A 12,839-nucleotide genomic window follows, 5' to 3' on the forward strand; every position below is an offset into this window, starting at 1 on the left:
ACCATTTTGAAGGCAGAAAACTGACACCTGGATTAATTTGCCCAGGTTATGCAGCTAGGAAATTGCCTGATTCAAACCTCATGCTCCCAAATATCTCATTGAAGTTGAGCTATTAAGCAAGGAAGCCATGTGGGATGGGGAAAATGGGATGGAACAAGTGGCGAGAAACCTTGGTGGTGTTAGGGAGTACCGTAATGAAGGGAAGAAGGCAGTCCCAAATCGGCCAATGCAAGCGGACTCCTTCACACTCCTGCCCCTTGGCATTCTTTCCTTTGTGTCAATCAGGGTCAAGTAAGGAAGAAAAAAATCCACCCCAGGTAAATATAAGAAGCTAACATGGGGGATTAATTATAAGGGATTTATAATAGCTGAAAGGGTAAATAGGAGATGATAGGGCGACCCAGAGATTAGCAAGAGTAAGACACCACCAGTACCAATAGGTTTGATCGGCAATGGAAGGGGGAAGATTACCACACCCTAGAAGCCAGAGCCACCCGAGAGAGGTGAAAGCCATGAGGTGCTGCCCTGAGAGTTGGGGTCACAAAGGAGACACAGCAACTCCCTGAGAGGCCACCAACAGTCAAAAAGAGAAAAGAAACACCTTTGTTTCCCCCTTTTCCGACCCCCTTTTCTTACCACACAGTGCTACCCAGGGCCAAAGCAACCAGAAGCAAGTTGGAAAGGGTGTCCAGGAAAGAGAATTTACAAGGATCTGTGCTCTGCCATGAAGAGCAGAACAGGAGAAAGTTAAATATCCAAGATCTGAGAGCAGGTTGGCAAAAAGCAGGTACAGAACCCTTCTAGACTGACTGCAAACACCTCAGAGAAGTAAGTTTTACCAGTATTTAAGTGAGCAATGTCTCATTTTAATGGGAGTCAGTTTAGGTGGCCTAACAAAGTGGCAGGAGTGACTGCTGAAGGTGGGCAGTGGAGGGAGGAAAACAATGAAACAAAACGTCCAGCATGTCCCAAGACAAATTTAGTCTATAGGCATTTGCTGTTGCTATGATTTAGCAAGTCATGTACTTACATCCTGTGATTGATTTAAGAATGTTTACTTCTTGAAAATCTTAATAACCTCTCTCCCTCCCTTACCTGTCCCCTTACAAAAAGCAGGCAAAAAGGTGTGTGAATGTGTGTGTGTATGTGTATATGTACATACACACTCATTAGAATCAGTGGCACATGCAGTCATGGCAGGGGGCTTGGCCCACGTCCCTCCTCAGCTGTGTCTGATCAATGAAGGAGACATGAGGCCCATGCACTGATCCTGCATGTTTGGCAGTTTCTCCCAAGCTGGAATCCAGTGCACAAAGAACATACTAGCCAGGGGCACAGGGATGGAATGGAAAAGTACTCCTGAAAATGTGTCTAATTTCTTTCAGATGTTTCCCATCAACTTGGTTGTTGGCATGCTTTCCTATTTTCCATTTAGTACCTTTTATAGTCACATCTTCGAATATGAGATGAGTGAAAATAAAGTTTTTTAAAGTGAATGTCACCCATCCATACTCATATATATGTACATAGAATACAAAAACTTAAAAACGCACTTACAAAATGCAAGTGTATTAAATATATATAAATATATGCTTTAAGGAAAAAAATTAATTACTTTTTCTTAATCAAGATTGATGTTTCTGTCTCATCTGCTGGTGCCTAAAGAAAAAAATAATGATAAATCATTTATAAAAATGGCCTAATCCTTTCTATTGGGAAATACAGTCAGACAGACTTTCTCATAAATTGTTTAGAATAATGTGAATCTCCAGTGATCTTTCTCTGATATGTGTGTTTAAAAGAAGATGGTAACAACCACAAGCTTTGAAAGATTATTTTATTGGGTGGTGGCTGACAGGATTTGCTAGGAGAGGAAGAAGGGGGTATGTTGGGGAAATCTGTGCATTTTAGCAAATGATGATGTAAGTTACTTCCTTGTATCCTTGCTAAAGAACACAGACTCTGTCACTTGAAAAACAAAACAAAACCTAGATCAGAGGCTAGAAAACACAAACAGAAATATTGATGGCTATAAGAAAGAAAGAAAAGTAAATAAATAAATCCTCTTCCCTCTCCCTGGGCTTTCCCTAAGCATTTTTCTTGTGGGGTACTCAGGTCCTATTAATGCTGGCTCTCCAAACCAAACATTCTGAAACACTCTCTTGCTCATCAGCTTGAAAGAGAAACAACTTTCTAGCCCTGGCCTGATGATGAGCCTCCTCTTGGAAAAGATTTACCCAGAATTCATTATTTAAACATGAGTTGTTTTTTCCTTCTAACTAAATCAATTGTTCAAATTAAAAATGCAAGGGAAATGCTCAACTTACCTAACAGAAACAACTATCCTAAAGGACATAAAATATGCTTTAAAAACAATATACAGGACGTGCCAGTTCAGTGTCATTTGTTTCAATTAGGGGCCTACAGGTCCTTTTTGTACCTTACTTTTATTATCATACCAGGCCATTTGCAGACATTTTCATCATTATATTAAAGTTGTTACTTATGCATTTTTGTTGGATAATAAGATTTAGCCCATTATATGGTATCATCCACATTTAAAAAAAATTCATGAAAAACATTACATGTCATTAAATAGTCTTCTACAAACTCATATTGAAAACCGAATTATTCTGTTACATTAATATCTCTCATTTGATTTAACCAATAACGTAAGGTTGAACATTTAAATTATTTTCACTTTTTCTTCATTAAAAACAATATTGTGATGATGTAAACACCTTAGTAAGAAAATCCCAAAATATTATCATGATTAGTTTCTTCAGAAATGTTCCTACAAATACAATTACTGGGTCAGAGTATGCACATAAGTCTTTCAATATACATTTACAGCTATCATCTAGAAAAAGTTGCACCAATTTTTATTCCTATTAAGGGTAAGAGAGTGCTCATTTATTTACTGTATCTTTGCCAATTGTGAGCACTGTCATAATCTTAATAATATTTTTAACATGCATTTTGATTTCTACTGAAATATAACTTTTCGTTTATTTAATCATCAGCCTTATGTACTGATTGGTGAATTCTTATTTATAGTCTTTAACAGTAATACCAACATGTATTAATTAATATATGCATCAGACCCTGTGCTAAGGATTTAGGATGTACAGGTAAACAAGATATGCAAGGACCACGATGTCTACAGTAAGCTTACAGTTTACTGGGGACAGGGTACATAATCACAGGGTGTTGAAAGATGTAAAAGGCTGGAATGCTACACAGAATTTATCTAGAGAGACAGAGAGGGGCCCACTAATGAAGAATAGTGGTCAATTTATTCTTTTGTTTCATTGTTATTTTTGATTAAGTGCTATTGATCTATTAAGAATATTATTATTTCCTCAGGGATATACGTAGAAAATACTCCTAATCTGCTATTATTTGTCTTTTAATCTTGCTTTTAATTTTTCTCTTGTCAAGTTTGGCAATTAATTTCTCCATAATTTTGCTTTCAGTCATACGTGGAAAGGTATCTACAACAAAATAGTAGAAATCCTTACCAATATTTTCTACAATCATGTTTATGGTTTTTCATATTTAAGTCTTTATACAGAATGCATTTTATGATACATTATGAGAGAGTACTACAATGCTTTTTTTTTTGTTTTGTTTTCGAGTTTCTTTTTTTAACCGCAAATGCTGACAATTGACCCAATATTTAATTTTGAACGATCCATTATTTTTTTAATGAGCAAGGGAAATTTATGCTATACTAAATTACTGTGCTTTCTGCATTTTTAAAATATTCTTTTTCATTTATATGTACCAGTGCCCATCAGTTTTAATTATCAAAGTTTTGTATTTTCGTGTAACATTTCATGAGACAAGATCCTCCTCAATGCATTTATGTTTCAAAACTGCTTTCGGGGAGCCTGGATGGCTCAGTTGTTAAGTGTCTGCCTTCGGCTCAGGTCATGATCCCAGGGTCCTGGGGTTGAGCCCCTCATCGGGCTCCCTGCTTGGCAGGAAGCCTGCTTCTCCCTCTCCCACTCCCCCTGCTTGTGTTCCCTCTCTCACTGTGTCTCTGTCAAATAAATAAAATCTTAAAAACCAAAAAAACCAAAATGAAAAACTGCTTTCATATTCTCATTGTAGGTATTTTTGATTTGAATTGCTTTAATAGACTATATCAACTGGGGAAGAACTGGCATATTCCCAATATATGCCACCACAGTTAGACATTCTGGTATCTAACTCTTTAGCCAGCTCAGGATTATTATATTTCTCTTTTTTTTCCCTATTATTCCCCTTCCAGTTCTTGTTCATATTACCTGGGGTTTCAGACCTAAAATAAAAATATTAAATTATTATACAGCAGGAATTTGATTTCTAGGATAAATTTTGGCATATTCACTTAAGGGCTACTATTTATCATCAACTCTGCAGTTGATATATAATGATCCTTCTTTCATGAGTTCTTTGTTTTTCTTCATTTTACAGAATGCTAAATTATATCTTCTCATGATTCTTTCCAGTAGGGAGCATGTATATGACATCTTTTGTAATTCTGAATGCTTAAGAACATCTTATTTTCCCATATCTGAACGACATTGCCAATTATGGAATGTTTCGGTCATAATCACTTCCCTTGAAAACACATGACCTTATGTTACTTATCTTTTAGTAGTTAGTGGCACAATAAAATATCTGAATCCAGCCTTTATTAATGGTTATTATTGATATTGATGATGATGATGATAACAATGATGATGATTATCATTTTCTTTAAGTATTTCACTACTGGCTTTATATGATTTTCTTTTCATTTTCAAATTCAAAATAAAATAAAGCTTGCATTCTGGTATTTCTCTCTTATTTAATATTTCTTGGTGCATGGTGATTGGCAGACTCAGACACAAGCATTTCATCCACCTGAAGAGTCTTGCTTGTGCAAGTCTTTCATCATTGCTTCAATTTTATCTGTTTAGGTGTGTCATTCTGAGGTTCTTGTAAGTTATAGGAAATCCTGCTTCTACCCTTCACATATCTCATCTCCTCTCTAATCATATTCATGATTATCTTATGACAGAACTGCAAATTGTTCTATATTAGTTGTCCTTCATTGCTTCTCAATTTGGAAAATAAGATTTTATTTCTATGCAGTCCTTCATAACCTGAAATTACTTCTCCTTTATGATTGCTTACTCTTCTCTTACTTTACCCTCTTGAATTATTTTATAAACATAAATTCTGTAATTTTATTCTGTTTCTTTAGAAAATACCTGTCAAAGTGACTATTTTCCAGATCTTTACAGGAGTTTTTCCTTAGATTGTATTTTTTCATAGTCATTTTTATTTTTCTATACTTTTGAGAGGAGTGATTGTTCCAACAAAGTCCCACCACTATGCCAGCCAACTTTTTGGTGCACCCATATGCTCAATGGAGTGGATTCCTAAGAGACATGCATTCCAGCCCTAGTTTCTTAGCCAATGCAGACATCAGCTCATGACAGAAGAGACCTTGCCTTGCTGACTTGGTTTTCTCTCTGTCATCTCCTTGATGATTATTCCCTCTGAAAAGAAGCACTTCTACAAAGGTAGAACTTTCTGTTCATTGTAAGCATCATTTCAAAGGAAGTCTAGTTTCCTAGCAGGTTTTCTGACTGGGATAATCCTATGTCTGCTTCCCTAAGCACTTTATTGGCATCATTTCATTTAACTTCAAATTAGGGGTGTCAGTAAGGTTTTGACATAATTTCCCCTAATTACTTCCTAAGTACACTGCTCTTTAATAGAGGAGAAATATGAGTATCTATCTTTAGCACTTTATTAAGCAGAAATTCCTTGACAATTTTTGCACATGAATGGCATTACCTTCTAGGGCTCATATAGCACCCCCCCACACACACACATTTTCCCCATACTTCTGGTTCATTCCATGAAAATCACAAGAAAAATGACTCAGTTGCCTCTGTTAATGTCGCTGGGATAATATAGACATCTACAATCTATTAAGAGAGAATTTCATTTCTTAAAAAGGAAAGAAACTTATCAATGATTCCAACAGGAAGATGCCCTGACATATTCTGAATTTATGAGAGTTGGAAAAAATCTTTTTAATTAATTATTCTTAGCAATGCCAATGAAGAGTAATCATTTTGTAGATGAAAGACTAATATATTAAATCAGCTCATATTTATTAAATAGAGATGATGTGCCTTCCACATGGTAAAGTTGTAAGAGGAATCCAAATATATATAATACAAAGTCATAAACTTTGCCTGAAATTCATTAATTACCTAGTTACAGGATAGGAAATATTTTAATAAAATGATTTATGGATAACATATTATCAGATGTTAAAATTACATAGATTCATAAAATGTGTAAGTTAGAGTGTAAATATAATAAGTAGTGAAATAATTGGTGAAAAGTGGGCCTAAGCTGTACACTGAAGGCCTAGTAAGACACAGACAAGTTGGACTAGAAGAAAAATCCCACTTGGTAGAAAGTATAATTACAATAATAAATAATGCACAACAATCATCAGAACTTACTATTTCCCAAACACTGTACTGGCACCATTTATTTTAATCTTCTCAACCTTCCTTTGGGCGAACAACAGCCCCAATTCACAGTATTTGAATGCAGGCTGGCTAGCTTCCAAAGAGTAAGATTTTAACTACTCAGACTTACTCCATAGGACCAGAGTCATTGTTGAGTATGACTATCATATGTGTGGGGAACAGTGATAGATTCAGTACAAAGATGAAACAGTAAGTACCCATGGGAGGATCTTTCAGAACACTACTGCATTAACGGCATTTGGACTTGAGAAAACCTGAATGTCATTCACATCCATAGGAGGCAGTCTGAATGGGTAGTTTACCAACTGGCTTTAATTATTAATAAACCATTTCCCTTTATATCTTACCTCTCAAAAGATTTTCATCACCTTTCTTGTGTAGGGCAAACACAGCAGAGACCTGAAAAACATTAAAAAGCTGCCCTCAATGTTGTTTTCCTCTGTAGGGACATTGTGATGAAAACGTGTCCTGAGTGACCTTCAGGGACACAGCATCGGCTTAGATTTCAGGAACCGGAAAGAATGAGGAGCCATGATTGAGAAAATCCCACATACATTTGAGCCAAACTTTCTTAGCATTTAGTGTCTTTACAGGAAGCCAAAGGGATTTGGGAAGGATTTATTTTTATGGCTTTTACTTCTAGTGGTTTAGAATTAATTTAATATTTTATAATTGTGTTCTGGAATGCTACACGGAAGGACTGAGCCATACCTCTCTTCTCAAGAAAACAGTGGATTCCACCACTTCTCCATAGATGAGCTGGTGTTTCATGAGTCATCTCTGATTCCTTTAAGAAATGGCACGAGTTAATATTTTTTTCAAATGGGTCTGATGACTTTTTGCATGATCTTTCTGCACTTTCTCTCCCCCACTCTTAGCTTTAATCCAAATGGTTTTAGTTTTTCCCTGAATTATGCCACTATGTGTTTATGGTTTATCAATCCACCACTGCAACCTCAGTGGGTGCAGCACTTGTGTGCTTATCTTGGAGAAGGATAAATCTTCACAGTTTTGAAAGAAGTTTTTGTTAGAAATGCTCCTGAAAGCATCTTTCATATGTAAAGATAGAGAACAACTGCTGAAAGTCGCTATAAATATTAAATAATACTTACTAAAATATTAGCAGTGCTAAGTCTTTTTTTCTTTATTCCTTTTTCTATTCCTTTTCTTAAATATTCCCATGCAAGTTTCCCAAGTTTAGTGTTTATTCAACTTATCTACATAGAATACGAGGGTAAGGTACCCAAACGGTGACCCAAGACAGGTTTTACTTTGTGTCAGTGTAAGACTGGTAGGATTCTCACCTCTTTCCAGAGCGTCTTTAAGACTATTTCTGGTATAGACATCTCAGATCAATTCCTCTGTCTTTGGATTGCTTGTTAATTGTATTCTATGGTTACTCTAATATTTTATGTCTTACTTTGGCCCTTTATTTTAGGAATAAAAAAAGCACATTTCTTCCTCCCTTTAGCTTCTTACTATGCTGCGCTGACCTCCAGCCTTCCCATGCTGGATGTCTCTCTGTCTCCGAGTACTGAAAACTGTCTTCTTTGCTCTTACTCATTTCTTTCCACTTGGCTTTTACCTGCAGCATATGTCCTGTTTTGAAGGCTGACTGGTGAAAAGTTAGCTTCAAAAATCTCTACTTAGCTTTGTTGAAGGCCATGTGGCTTTGAGAGAAGGTGATGTTTTCCTGGCATCATGCCCATATCCTACCATTCCTCTCTGGTATTCAAGAGCAGATGATGTTCTCTTTCCATTTTTAAACCTCTGATCCTATTGAGTCACTAATACTCGAATGCTTGTTTCTAGTCTCAAGGTTGATCCTGGCTTTCAGCTGTCATCAGAACAGAGGTATCTATGTTATGACCAATCATTCTTCACAAGATTCATCACACTGCCTAATAGTCAGGTTCTCTCTAGGGACCTATTTGAGTGCCTGATTTTATGGAAGCTGATTTTTCCTAAATCCTAATAATACTGGTCAAAAATAGAAAAATAATATAAATTTGAAATAACAAGAAACACTTTTAGCTAATAGCAAGAACGTGGCTGTTCTCTTAAATCTTCCTGAAGGTCTATCAATGTCATTTTCGTGATATAAACTTTTCTAATTCCCCTAGTTTATTCCACTTTTTTCTAAGCCCTTAAACACTTGTTTTATCACTTTTAAAGTACTTGTTATATACTCTTTATATTATATTGTCTTTCACAGTTTTTTTCTTCTAGAGTAAAACCTTCCTGAGGACATAGACTATCTTACATTCTTTAATCCTTTCAAGCTATTTATATCTTCTTTCCCTAGGCTGAACTCAGACACTTTGAAAACAGAGGGGTCAATTCTTTGCCCACTTGGGTCAAGTCAGTTGTCAGCTTTCTATCTTCATATGAGTGGACCGCATAGCCCTTCCAGAGAAAACCACTTATCCATTCTGATGGACTTTTTACAGATATATTCCAATATCATGTGGTTCTTCATAAATCCTATGAAAAGCACTGACTTATTCTGAACTCACAACCTTTCCTCTCTAAGTACTTTCAAGCCTTTCCACTCCCTTCCAGACTTCTGTTAATAAATCTCTCATTTTAGTCCCCTGGACTTCAACTTCCCAGGAAATAGGAGCTATTAGGAGTCGGGCATTTACATCTCCTCCCCTATCTCAAATCCATATTTTTATAAATTTTTCCTGTCCAAATCAAGAAGGCTTCCCTGCTTTTTTTTTTTTTTTCCATAGAGAATATCTTTACTTGTGCCTTTGATCCTATTTTTAAAACTTCTTTGGGACATTTTATATTAAATACCTCATCTTATTCATTAATTTCTCCTCCTCCATGGATGTCATTTCTTTTGCTTGACAGTAGCATTTAAGACATCCATATTCTAACAAAACTATCTCCTCTATCTCACTCTCTAATTAACCTACAGTCCATTTACCTTAAATAACAAACTATTATAATTTCACTTCATCCTCTTGCTTACCTCCAAGACTATACATTAAACTTCATCCTGAGAATGCAGATGGAAACATTCTAACTAAGGGTCACCAAAGACCTGCTGCTACCTCTCAACTCCTGTGGCTTTCTTTTCAGGGCTCTTCTTTCTGGACTTGTGGAATGGAATGTGATCTTCTTTTTCTTCCACATTCTGAACTCTTCTTTCCATGAGGCTTTATGAAATTACTCACCCATTGGCTCTTTCTACCTTTTTGAATACTTTCTCTCTTTTGCTCTTTTATTAATTTTGGCATGAATGTTAATGCTCTCTAGGGTTCCACATTTAACTTTCTTCAATATTAACAGTAATAGGAATTTTTGAGTTCTATTCTATACCAGTGCTTGTTCTATGGTTCATGGGTTATCTCACAGGTAGCTAGTAAACTAAAGAATTGGATTAATTCTCTCATGCTCATTTATGAAAGTGAAGGTAGGTACCTTGCCCACAGAGCTAATAAGTAGCAGAGGTGGTATCAGTGTCTAAGCATGCTGATTTTCCAGGCTGTTCAAAAGTTTTTCAAGGGCATTTTTATCCATATCAGTGATGCTAAGTACTGTCTTTAGGTTTCTGATTCTAAGATCCATTATCTCCAACCCTCACCTTGTCTATGCCCTAGACCTGTGTTTCTACATGCGTTTTAAAATCTTGAGTCCCACCCAACTTTCTTTTTTTAAAAATTTTTTATTGTTATGTTAATCACCATACATTACATCATTAGTTTTCGATGTAGCGTTCCATGATTCATTGTTTGTGCATAAAACCCAGTGCTCCACGCAGAACGTGCCCTTTTTAATACCCATCACCAGGCTAACCCATCCCCCCACCGCCCTCCCCTCTAGAACACTCAGTTTGTTTTTCAGAGTCCATCGTCTCTCATGGCTCGTCTCCCCCTCTGACTTACTCCCCTTCATTTTTCCCCTCCTGCTATCTGCTTTTTTTTCTTAACATATATTGTATTATTTGTTTCAGAGGTACAGATCTGTGATTCAACAGTCTTGCACAATTCACAGCGCTCACCATAGCACATACCCTCCCCAATGTCTATCACTCAGCCACCCCATCCCTCCCACACCCCCACCACTCCAGCAACACTCAGTTTGTTTCCTGAGATTAAGAATTCCTCTTATCAGTGAGGTCATATGATACATGTCTTTCTCTGATTGACTTATTTCACTCAGCATAACACCTTCCAGTTCCATCCACATCTTTGCAAATGGCAAGATCTCATTCCTTTTGATGGCTGCATAATATTCCATTGTGTATATATACTAAATCTTCTTTATCCATTCATCTGTCGATGGACATCTTGGCTATTTCCACAGTTTGGCTATTGTGGACATTGCTGCTATAAACATTGGGGTGCACGTACCCCTTCGGATCCCTACAGTTGTATCTTTGGGGTAAATACCCAGTAGTGCAGTTGCTGGATCGTATGGTAGCTCTATTTTCAACTGTTTGAGGAACCTCCATACTGTTTTCCAGAGTGGTTGCACCAGCTTGCATTCCCACCAACAGTGTAGGAGGGTTCCCCTTACTCCACATCCCCGCCAACATCTGTCGTTTCCTGACTTGTTAATTTTAGCCATTCTGACCGGTGTGACCCACCCAACTCTCTTATCTTTGGCCACACAGGGCTCTTTACAAATCGTGATGATAAACTGATGATCATGACTCCATGCCTTGCTTCTGCTTTACCCTCTGCCATAGAAAGCCCTAATCTGCATATGTTGCCCACAAGGTACACTCTTAAATGACTCTGTTCTTTAAGATCTAACTCAAATATATGCTCTTATTTCTAGCTTCCCTGATTTTCACATACAAAATTAACTTCTCCCATATCTGCATGCTATAAAAAATTTACTGAAAATATCTCTATTATAATACTTAACACTTAGCATTGTAGTTTGTTTGCCATATATTTTTTCAAAATAAATAGATGGTGAAATATATTAATTCATGATTGCCTTTTTTTTTTTTTAAAGATTTTACTTATTTATTCATGAGAGACAGAGAGAGAGAGAGAGAGAGAGGCAGAGGGAGAAGGAGGCTCCCAAGGAGCAGGGAGCCCGATGCGGGACTCGATCCCAGGACTCTGGGATCATGACCTGAGCCGAAGGCAGACGCTTAACCATCTGAGGCACCCAGGCGCCCATGATTGCCTTTTTAAGTAGGGTAAAAAATCAATATGCCTTGCACTAGCATCGGTAACTTTCTTGAATGTGCAAAATAAATGAATATGTCTCTAAAATTACATTTTAAAAATAATAATTTTAGAGTTGACATTGATCCTTATTTACATCTATTTACATATATTCTGAAGAATATATTGCTATGATCTCTGAACTCTGACCAACATAATTTCTGCCATGTCAGAAATCATTCGATGGAGATAAGCACATACATTTTCTAAATAACAAGGTAGATATTAAATAAGTGCATGACATAAATAAATTATTGTCAATAAATATTTCTTTGTGGGGGGTGGGAGGGATGGGGTGGCTGGGTGATAGACAATGGGGAGGGTATGTGCTATGGTGAGCGCTGTGAATTGTGTAAGACTGCTGAATCACAGACCTGTACCTCTGAAACAAATAATACATTATATGATAAAAAAAAAAAAGAAGAAGAAGATAGCAGGAAGGGAAAAATGAAGGGGGGGAAATCGGAGGGAGAGACGAATCATGAGAGACTATGGACTCTGAGAAATAAACTGAGGGTTCTGGGGGGTATGGGTTAGCCTGGTGATGGGTATTAAAGAGGACACATATTGAATGGAGCACTGGGTATTATACGCAAACAATGATCATGGAACACTATATCAAAAACTAATGATGTAATGTATGGTGATGAACATAATAAAAGAAATAAAAATATTTCTTCGTAAATTACTTGTTTCCACATATCCAGTTTTAAAAACCCAGTTCAAAGAGCATCCCTTCCATGAATCTTTCCAAGAACATGCAGTTGCAAGAAATCTTTATTTATTTTCTTCTGATCTACTTTAGCTTGGTGTCTGTATCTCTTCCATGATTCATCTCTCTTTATATCTTGCATCTGATTACTTCTATTTGTCTATAATATGCTTGAAGACAAGGTACTTTTACTTACTCTTCTTTGATATCCCTTGTACCTAGCAGTTTCTCTCATAGTAGACACACAGTGAGGATAATAATCCACATGTGGCTAATCATAAATTCCCCTTAAATAATGAACCTCAAAAAAATATAACTGAACAGCTCATTAAGTCAAGCCAATAAGCATCAATTAACTGTTAACACTATGCCCAGCGACATGCA

This window comes from Eumetopias jubatus, unplaced genomic scaffold (assembly GCF_037043125.1).
Source record: "Eumetopias jubatus isolate StellerSeaLion01/CBP00866 unplaced genomic scaffold, mEumJub1_p1.0 scaffold_16, whole genome shotgun sequence".
Taxonomy (NCBI): domain Eukaryota; kingdom Metazoa; phylum Chordata; class Mammalia; order Carnivora; family Otariidae; genus Eumetopias; species Eumetopias jubatus.